Below are 10,826 nucleotides of genomic sequence, written 5' to 3'. Positions count from 1 at the left end.
AATCACAAACTTTCAACATGTTTCAACCACATATTTTAAGACTATATACATACAGATATAGCAATATTGAAAATATTCTAAGTCCCCGTTCGTGTCGCTCCGGAACCGAATGTCGACGGAACGAAATGACAACGGTAGATCCTTATTCCTGGTGCTCGTGGCTCTCTAAAACCATACACTTGTTCTCCTCTGTCTCTTACCTGTGTCGAGATAATCGAGAATCATGGAGCGTTCGTGTCGCTCCGGAACCGAAAGTCGTCGGTTCGAAACGAGAACGTTAGATCCATATTCCTGATCGTTGAGGCACTCTAAAACTATTAGGCTGTTTTGCTCTCTGATGCCCGTGGACCGAGAGAACGTAGAATAACGGAGCGATCGTGTCGCTCCGGAGCCCGAGCGAAAAAATTCTAAGTCCCCGTTCGTGTCGCTCCGGAGCCCGAGCGAAAAAATTCTAAGTCCCCGTTCGTGTCGCTCCGGAACCGAATGTCGACGGAACGAAATGACAACGGTAGATCCTTATTCCTGGTGCTCGTGGCTCTCTAAAACCATACACTTGTTCTCCTCTGTCTCTTACCTGTGTCGAGATAATCGAGAATCATGGAGCGTTCGTGTCGCTCCGGAACCGAAAGTCGTCGGTTCGAAACGAGAACGTTAGATCCATATTCCTGATCGTTGAGGCACTCTAAAACTATTAGGCTGTTTTGCTCTCTGATGCCCGTGGACCGAGAGAACGTAGAATAACGGAGCGATCGTGTCGCTCCGGAGCCCGAGCGAAAAAATTCTAAGTCCCCGTTCGTGTCGCTCCGGAGCCCGAGCGAAAAAATTCTAAGTCCCCGTTCGTGTCGCTCCGGAACCGAATGTCGACGGAACGAAATGACAACGGTAGATCCTTATTCCTGGTGCTCGTGGCTCTCTAAAACCATACACTTGTTCTCCTCTGTCTCTTACCTGTGTCGAGATAATCGAGAATCATGGAGCGTTCGTGTCGCTCCGGAACCGAAAGTCGTCGGTTCGAAACGAGAACGTTAGATCCATATTCCTGATCGTTGAGGCACTCTAAAACTATTAGGCTGTTTTGCTCTCTGATGCCCGTGGACCGAGAGAACGTAGAATAACGGAGCGATCGTGTCGCTCCGGAGCCCGAGCGAAAAAATTCTAAGTCCCCGTTCGTGTCGCTCCGGAGCCCGAGCGAAAAAATTCTAAGTCCCCGTTCGTGTCGCTCCGGAACCGAATGTCGACGGAACGAAATGACAACGGTAGATCCTTATTCCTGGTGCTCGTGGCTCTCTAAAACCATACACTTGTTCTCCTCTGTCTCTTACCTGTGTCGAGATAATCGAGAATCATGGAGCGTTCGTGTCGCTCCGGAACCGAAAGTCGTCGGTTCGAAACGAGAACGTTAGATCCATATTCCTGATCGTTGAGGCACTCTAAAACTATTAGGCTGTTTTGCTCTCTGATGCCCGTGGACCGAGAGAACGTAGAATAACGGAGCGATCGTGTCGCTCCGGAGCCCGAGCGAAAAAATTCTAAGTCCCCGTTCGTGTCGCTCCGGAGCCCGAGCGAAAAAATTCTAAGTCCCCGTTCGTGTCGCTCCGGAACCGAATGTCGACGGAACGAAATGACAACGGTAGATCCTTATTCCTGGTGCTCGTGGCTCTCTAAAACCATACACTTGTTCTCCTCTGTCTCTTACCTGTGTCGAGATAATCGAGAATCATGGAGCGTTCGTGTCGCTCCGGAACCGAAAGTCGTCGGTTCGAAACGAGAACGTTAGATCCATATTCCTGATCGTTGAGGCACTCTAAAACTATTAGGCTGTTTTGCTCTCTGATGCCCGTGGACCGAGAGAACGTAGAATAACGGAGCGATCGTGTCGCTCCGGAGCCCGAGCGAAAAAATTCTAAGTCCCCGTTCGTGTCGCTCCGGAGCCCGAGCGAAAAAATTCTAAGTCCCCGTTCGTGTCGCTCCGGAACCGAATGTCGACGGAACGAAATGACAACGGTAGATCCTTATTCCTGGTGCTCGTGGCTCTCTAAAACCATACACTTGTTCTCCTCTGTCTCTTACCTGTGTCGAGATAATCGAGAATCATGGAGCGTTCGTGTCGCTCCGGAACCGAAAGTCGTCGGTTCGAAACGAGAACGTTAGATCCATATTCCTGATCGTTGAGGCACTCTAAAACTATTAGGCTGTTTTGCTCTCTGATGCCCGTGGACCGAGAGAACGTAGAATAACGGAGCGATCGTGTCGCTCCGGAGCCCGAGCGAAAAAATTCTAAGTCCCCGTTCGTGTCGCTCCGGAGCCCGAGCGAAAAAATTCTAAGTCCCCGTTCGTGTCGCTCCGGAACCGAATGTCGACGGAACGAAATGACAACGGTAGATCCTTATTCCTGGTGCTCGTGGCTCTCTAAAACCATACACTTGTTCTCCTCTGTCTCTTACCTGTGTCGAGATAATCGAGAATCATGGAGCGTTCGTGTCGCTCCGGAACCGAAAGTCGTCGGTTCGAAACGAGAACGTTAGATCCATATTCCTGATCGTTGAGGCACTCTAAAACTATTAGGCTGTTTTGCTCTCTGATGCCCGTGGACCGAGAGAACGTAGAATAACGGAGCGATCGTGTCGCTCCGGAGCCCGAGCGAAAAAATTCTAAGTCCCCGTTCGTGTCGCTCCGGAGCCCGAGCGAAAAAATTCTAAGTCCCCGTTCGTGTCGCTCCGGAACCGAATGTCGACGGAACGAAATGACAACGGTAGATCCTTATTCCTGGTGCTCGTGGCTCTCTAAAACCATACACTTGTTCTCCTCTGTCTCTTACCTGTGTCGAGATAATCGAGAATCATGGAGCGTTCGTGTCGCTCCGGAACCGAAAGTCGTCGGTTCGAAACGAGAACGTTAGATCCATATTCCTGATCGTTGAGGCACTCTAAAACTATTAGGCTGTTTTGCTCTCTGATGCCCGTGGACCGAGAGAACGTAGAATAACGGAGCGATCGTGTCGCTCCGGAGCCCGAGCGAAAAAATTCTAAGTCCCCGTTCGTGTCGCTCCGGAGCCCGAGCGAAAAAATTCTAAGTCCCCGTTCGTGTCGCTCCGGAACCGAATGTCGACGGAACGAAATGACAACGGTAGATCCTTATTCCTGGTGCTCGTGGCTCTCTAAAACCATACACTTGTTCTCCTCTGTCTCTTACCTGTGTCGAGATAATCGAGAATCATGGAGCGTTCGTGTCGCTCCGGAACCGAAAGTCGTCGGTTCGAAACGAGAACGTTAGATCCATATTCCTGATCGTTGAGGCACTCTAAAACTATTAGGCTGTTTTGCTCTCTGATGCCCGTGGACCGAGAGAACGTAGAATAACGGAGCGATCGTGTCGCTCCGGAGCCCGAGCGAAAAAATTCTAAGTCCCCGTTCGTGTCGCTCCGGAGCCCGAGCGAAAAAATTCTAAGTCCCCGTTCGTGTCGCTCCGGAACCGAATGTCGACGGAACGAAATGACAACGGTAGATCCTTATTCCTGGTGCTCGTGGCTCTCTAAAACCATACACTTGTTCTCCTCTGTCTCTTACCTGTGTCGAGATAATCGAGAATCATGGAGCGTTCGTGTCGCTCCGGAACCGAAAGTCGTCGGTTCGAAACGAGAACGTTAGATCCATATTCCTGATCGTTGAGGCACTCTAAAACTATTAGGCTGTTTTGCTCTCTGATGCCCGTGGACCGAGAGAACGTAGAATAACGGAGCGATCGTGTCGCTCCGGAGCCCGAGCGAAAAAATTCTAAGTCCCCGTTCGTGTCGCTCCGGAGCCCGAGCGAAAAAATTCTAAGTCCCCGTTCGTGTCGCTCCGGAACCGAATGTCGACGGAACGAAATGACAACGGTAGATCCTTATTCCTGGTGCTCGTGGCTCTCTAAAACCATACACTTGTTCTCCTCTGTCTCTTACCTGTGTCGAGATAATCGAGAATCATGGAGCGTTCGTGTCGCTCCGGAACCGAAAGTCGTCGGTTCGAAACGAGAACGTTAGATCCATATTCCTGATCGTTGAGGCACTCTAAAACTATTAGGCTGTTTTGCTCTCTGATGCCCGTGGACCGAGAGAACGTAGAATAACGGAGCGATCGTGTCGCTCCGGAGCCCGAGCGAAAAAATTCTAAGTCCCCGTTCGTGTCGCTCCGGAGCCCGAGCGAAAAAATTCTAAGTCCCCGTTCGTGTCGCTCCGGAACCGAATGTCGACGGAACGAAATGACAACGGTAGATCCTTATTCCTGGTGCTCGTGGCTCTCTAAAACCATACACTTGTTCTCCTCTGTCTCTTACCTGTGTCGAGATAATCGAGAATCATGGAGCGTTCGTGTCGCTCCGGAACCGAAAGTCGTCGGTTCGAAACGAGAACGTTAGATCCATATTCCTGATCGTTGAGGCACTCTAAAACTATTAGGCTGTTTTGCTCTCTGATGCCCGTGGACCGAGAGAACGTAGAATAACGGAGCGATCGTGTCGCTCCGGAGCCCGAGCGAAAAAATTCTAAGTCCCCGTTCGTGTCGCTCCGGAGCCCGAGCGAAAAAATTCTAAGTCCCCGTTCGTGTCGCTCCGGAACCGAATGTCGACGGAACGAAATGACAACGGTAGATCCTTATTCCTGGTGCTCGTGGCTCTCTAAAACCATACACTTGTTCTCCTCTGTCTCTTACCTGTGTCGAGATAATCGAGAATCATGGAGCGTTCGTGTCGCTCCGGAACCGAAAGTCGTCGGTTCGAAACGAGAACGTTAGATCCATATTCCTGATCGTTGAGGCACTCTAAAACTATTAGGCTGTTTTGCTCTCTGATGCCCGTGGACCGAGAGAACGTAGAATAACGGAGCGATCGTGTCGCTCCGGAGCCCGAGCGAAAAAATTCTAAGTCCCCGTTCGTGTCGCTCCGGAGCCCGAGCGAAAAAATTCTAAGTCCCCGTTCGTGTCGCTCCGGAACCGAATGTCGACGGAACGAAATGACAACGGTAGATCCTTATTCCTGGTGCTCGTGGCTCTCTAAAACCATACACTTGTTCTCCTCTGTCTCTTACCTGTGTCGAGATAATCGAGAATCATGGAGCGTTCGTGTCGCTCCGGAACCGAAAGTCGTCGGTTCGAAACGAGAACGTTAGATCCATATTCCTGATCGTTGAGGCACTCTAAAACTATTAGGCTGTTTTGCTCTCTGATGCCCGTGGACCGAGAGAACGTAGAATAACGGAGCGATCGTGTCGCTCCGGAGCCCGAGCGAAAAAATTCTAAGTCCCCGTTCGTGTCGCTCCGGAGCCCGAGCGAAAAAATTCTAAGTCCCCGTTCGTGTCGCTCCGGAACCGAATGTCGACGGAACGAAATGACAACGGTAGATCCTTATTCCTGGTGCTCGTGGCTCTCTAAAACCATACACTTGTTCTCCTCTGTCTCTTACCTGTGTCGAGATAATCGAGAATCATGGAGCGTTCGTGTCGCTCCGGAACCGAAAGTCGTCGGTTCGAAACGAGAACGTTAGATCCATATTCCTGATCGTTGAGGCACTCTAAAACTATTAGGCTGTTTTGCTCTCTGATGCCCGTGGACCGAGAGAACGTAGAATAACGGAGCGATCGTGTCGCTCCGGAGCCCGAGCGAAAAAATTCTAAGTCCCCGTTCGTGTCGCTCCGGAGCCCGAGCGAAAAAATTCTAAGTCCCCGTTCGTGTCGCTCCGGAACCGAATGTCGACGGAACGAAATGACAACGGTAGATCCTTATTCCTGGTGCTCGTGGCTCTCTAAAACCATACACTTGTTCTCCTCTGTCTCTTACCTGTGTCGAGATAATCGAGAATCATGGAGCGTTCGTGTCGCTCCGGAACCGAAAGTCGTCGGTTCGAAACGAGAACGTTAGATCCATATTCCTGATCGTTGAGGCACTCTAAAACTATTAGGCTGTTTTGCTCTCTGATGCCCGTGGACCGAGAGAACGTAGAATAACGGAGCGATCGTGTCGCTCCGGAGCCCGAGCGAAAAAATTCTAAGTCCCCGTTCGTGTCGCTCCGGAGCCCGAGCGAAAAAATTCTAAGTCCCCGTTCGTGTCGCTCCGGAACCGAATGTCGACGGAACGAAATGACAACGGTAGATCCTTATTCCTGGTGCTCGTGGCTCTCTAAAACCATACACTTGTTCTCCTCTGTCTCTTACCTGTGTCGAGATAATCGAGAATCATGGAGCGTTCGTGTCGCTCCGGAACCGAAAGTCGTCGGTTCGAAACGAGAACGTTAGATCCATATTCCTGATCGTTGAGGCACTCTAAAACTATTAGGCTGTTTTGCTCTCTGATGCCCGTGGACCGAGAGAACGTAGAATAACGGAGCGATCGTGTCGCTCCGGAGCCCGAGCGAAAAAATTCTAAGTCCCCGTTCGTGTCGCTCCGGAGCCCGAGCGAAAAAATTCTAAGTCCCCGTTCGTGTCGCTCCGGAACCGAATGTCGACGGAACGAAATGACAACGGTAGATCCTTATTCCTGGTGCTCGTGGCTCTCTAAAACCATACACTTGTTCTCCTCTGTCTCTTACCTGTGTCGAGATAATCGAGAATCATGGAGCGTTCGTGTCGCTCCGGAACCGAAAGTCGTCGGTTCGAAACGAGAACGTTAGATCCATATTCCTGATCGTTGAGGCACTCTAAAACTATTAGGCTGTTTTGCTCTCTGATGCCCGTGGACCGAGAGAACGTAGAATAACGGAGCGATCGTGTCGCTCCGGAGCCCGAGCGAAAAAATTCTAAGTCCCCGTTCGTGTCGCTCCGGAGCCCGAGCGAAAAAATTCTAAGTCCCCGTTCGTGTCGCTCCGGAACCGAATGTCGACGGAACGAAATGACAACGGTAGATCCTTATTCCTGGTGCTCGTGGCTCTCTAAAACCATACACTTGTTCTCCTCTGTCTCTTACCTGTGTCGAGATAATCGAGAATCATGGAGCGTTCGTGTCGCTCCGGAACCGAAAGTCGTCGGTTCGAAACGAGAACGTTAGATCCATATTCCTGATCGTTGAGGCACTCTAAAACTATTAGGCTGTTTTGCTCTCTGATGCCCGTGGACCGAGAGAACGTAGAATAACGGAGCGATCGTGTCGCTCCGGAGCCCGAGCGAAAAAATTCTAAGTCCCCGTTCGTGTCGCTCCGGAGCCCGAGCGAAAAAATTCTAAGTCCCCGTTCGTGTCGCTCCGGAACCGAATGTCGACGGAACGAAATGACAACGGTAGATCCTTATTCCTGGTGCTCGTGGCTCTCTAAAACCATACACTTGTTCTCCTCTGTCTCTTACCTGTGTCGAGATAATCGAGAATCATGGAGCGTTCGTGTCGCTCCGGAACCGAAAGTCGTCGGTTCGAAACGAGAACGTTAGATCCATATTCCTGATCGTTGAGGCACTCTAAAACTATTAGGCTGTTTTGCTCTCTGATGCCCGTGGACCGAGAGAACGTAGAATAACGGAGCGATCGTGTCGCTCCGGAGCCCGAGCGAAAAAATTCTAAGTCCCCGTTCGTGTCGCTCCGGAGCCCGAGCGAAAAAATTCTAAGTCCCCGTTCGTGTCGCTCCGGAACCGAATGTCGACGGAACGAAATGACAACGGTAGATCCTTATTCCTGGTGCTCGTGGCTCTCTAAAACCATACACTTGTTCTCCTCTGTCTCTTACCTGTGTCGAGATAATCGAGAATCATGGAGCGTTCGTGTCGCTCCGGAACCGAAAGTCGTCGGTTCGAAACGAGAACGTTAGATCCATATTCCTGATCGTTGAGGCACTCTAAAACTATTAGGCTGTTTTGCTCTCTGATGCCCGTGGACCGAGAGAACGTAGAATAACGGAGCGATCGTGTCGCTCCGGAGCCCGAGCGAAAAAATTCTAAGTCCCCGTTCGTGTCGCTCCGGAGCCCGAGCGAAAAAATTCTAAGTCCCCGTTCGTGTCGCTCCGGAACCGAATGTCGACGGAACGAAATGACAACGGTAGATCCTTATTCCTGGTGCTCGTGGCTCTCTAAAACCATACACTTGTTCTCCTCTGTCTCTTACCTGTGTCGAGATAATCGAGAATCATGGAGCGTTCGTGTCGCTCCGGAACCGAAAGTCGTCGGTTCGAAACGAGAACGTTAGATCCATATTCCTGATCGTTGAGGCACTCTAAAACTATTAGGCTGTTTTGCTCTCTGATGCCCGTGGACCGAGAGAACGTAGAATAACGGAGCGATCGTGTCGCTCCGGAGCCCGAGCGAAAAAATTCTAAGTCCCCGTTCGTGTCGCTCCGGAGCCCGAGCGAAAAAATTCTAAGTCCCCGTTCGTGTCGCTCCGGAACCGAATGTCGACGGAACGAAATGACAACGGTAGATCCTTATTCCTGGTGCTCGTGGCTCTCTAAAACCATACACTTGTTCTCCTCTGTCTCTTACCTGTGTCGAGATAATCGAGAATCATGGAGCGTTCGTGTCGCTCCGGAACCGAAAGTCGTCGGTTCGAAACGAGAACGTTAGATCCATATTCCTGATCGTTGAGGCACTCTAAAACTATTAGGCTGTTTTGCTCTCTGATGCCCGTGGACCGAGAGAACGTAGAATAACGGAGCGATCGTGTCGCTCCGGAGCCCGAGCGAAAAAATTCTAAGTCCCCGTTCGTGTCGCTCCGGAGCCCGAGCGAAAAAATTCTAAGTCCCCGTTCGTGTCGCTCCGGAACCGAATGTCGACGGAACGAAATGACAACGGTAGATCCTTATTCCTGGTGCTCGTGGCTCTCTAAAACCATACACTTGTTCTCCTCTGTCTCTTACCTGTGTCGAGATAATCGAGAATCATGGAGCGTTCGTGTCGCTCCGGAACCGAAAGTCGTCGGTTCGAAACGAGAACGTTAGATCCATATTCCTGATCGTTGAGGCACTCTAAAACTATTAGGCTGTTTTGCTCTCTGATGCCCGTGGACCGAGAGAACGTAGAATAACGGAGCGATCGTGTCGCTCCGGAGCCCGAGCGAAAAAATTCTAAGTCCCCGTTCGTGTCGCTCCGGAGCCCGAGCGAAAAAATTCTAAGTCCCCGTTCGTGTCGCTCCGGAACCGAATGTCGACGGAACGAAATGACAACGGTAGATCCTTATTCCTGGTGCTCGTGGCTCTCTAAAACCATACACTTGTTCTCCTCTGTCTCTTACCTGTGTCGAGATAATCGAGAATCATGGAGCGTTCGTGTCGCTCCGGAACCGAAAGTCGTCGGTTCGAAACGAGAACGTTAGATCCATATTCCTGATCGTTGAGGCACTCTAAAACTATTAGGCTGTTTTGCTCTCTGATGCCCGTGGACCGAGAGAACGTAGAATAACGGAGCGATCGTGTCGCTCCGGAGCCCGAGCGAAAAAATTCTAAGTCCCCGTTCGTGTCGCTCCGGAGCCCGAGCGAAAAAATTCTAAGTCCCCGTTCGTGTCGCTCCGGAACCGAATGTCGACGGAACGAAATGACAACGGTAGATCCTTATTCCTGGTGCTCGTGGCTCTCTAAAACCATACACTTGTTCTCCTCTGTCTCTTACCTGTGTCGAGATAATCGAGAATCATGGAGCGTTCGTGTCGCTCCGGAACCGAAAGTCGTCGGTTCGAAACGAGAACGTTAGATCCATATTCCTGATCGTTGAGGCACTCTAAAACTATTAGGCTGTTTTGCTCTCTGATGCCCGTGGACCGAGAGAACGTAGAATAACGGAGCGATCGTGTCGCTCCGGAGCCCGAGCGAAAAAATTCTAAGTCCCCGTTCGTGTCGCTCCGGAGCCCGAGCGAAAAAATTCTAAGTCCCCGTTCGTGTCGCTCCGGAACCGAATGTCGACGGAACGAAATGACAACGGTAGATCCTTATTCCTGGTGCTCGTGGCTCTCTAAAACCATACACTTGTTCTCCTCTGTCTCTTACCTGTGTCGAGATAATCGAGAATCATGGAGCGTTCGTGTCGCTCCGGAACCGAAAGTCGTCGGTTCGAAACGAGAACGTTAGATCCATATTCCTGATCGTTGAGGCACTCTAAAACTATTAGGCTGTTTTGCTCTCTGATGCCCGTGGACCGAGAGAACGTAGAATAACGGAGCGATCGTGTCGCTCCGGAGCCCAGAGCGAAAAAATTCTAAGTCCCCGTTCGTGTCGCTCCGGAGCCCGAGCGAAAAAATTCTAAGTCCCCGTTCGTGTCGCTCCGGAACCGAATGTCGACGGAACGAAATGACAACGGTAGATCCTTATTCCTGGTGCTCGTGGCTCTCTAAAACCATACACTTGTTCTCCTCTGTCTCTTACCTGTGTCGAGATAATCGAGAATCATGGAGCGTTCGTGTCGCTCCGGAACCGAAAGTCGTCGGTTCGAAACGAGAACGTTAGATCCATATTCCTGATCGTTGAGGCACTCTAAAACTATTAGGCTGTTTTGCTCTCTGATGCCCGTGGACCGAGAGAACGTAGAATAACGGAGCGATCGTGTCGCTCCGGAGCCCGAGCGAAAAAATTCTAAGTCCCCGTTCGTGTCGCTCCGGAGTCCGAGCGAAAAAATTCTAAGTCCCCGTTCGTGTCGCTCCGGAACCGAATGTCGACGGAACGAAATGACAACGGTAGATCCTTATTCCTGGTGCTCGTGGCTCTCTAAAACCATACACTTGTTCTCCTCTGTCTCTTACCTGTGTCGAGATAATCGAGAATCATGGAGCGTTCGTGTCGCTCCGGAACCGAAAGTCGTCGGTTCGAAACGAGAACGTTAGATCCATATTCCTGATCGTTGAGGCACTCTAAAACTATTAGGCTGTTTTGCTCTCTGATGCCCGTGGACCGAG

The sequence above is a fragment of the Calliopsis andreniformis genome, unplaced genomic scaffold (assembly GCF_051401765.1).
Source record: "Calliopsis andreniformis isolate RMS-2024a unplaced genomic scaffold, iyCalAndr_principal scaffold0393, whole genome shotgun sequence".
Taxonomy (NCBI): domain Eukaryota; kingdom Metazoa; phylum Arthropoda; class Insecta; order Hymenoptera; family Andrenidae; genus Calliopsis; species Calliopsis andreniformis.
Note: the sequence above shows the minus strand (reverse complement) of the source record.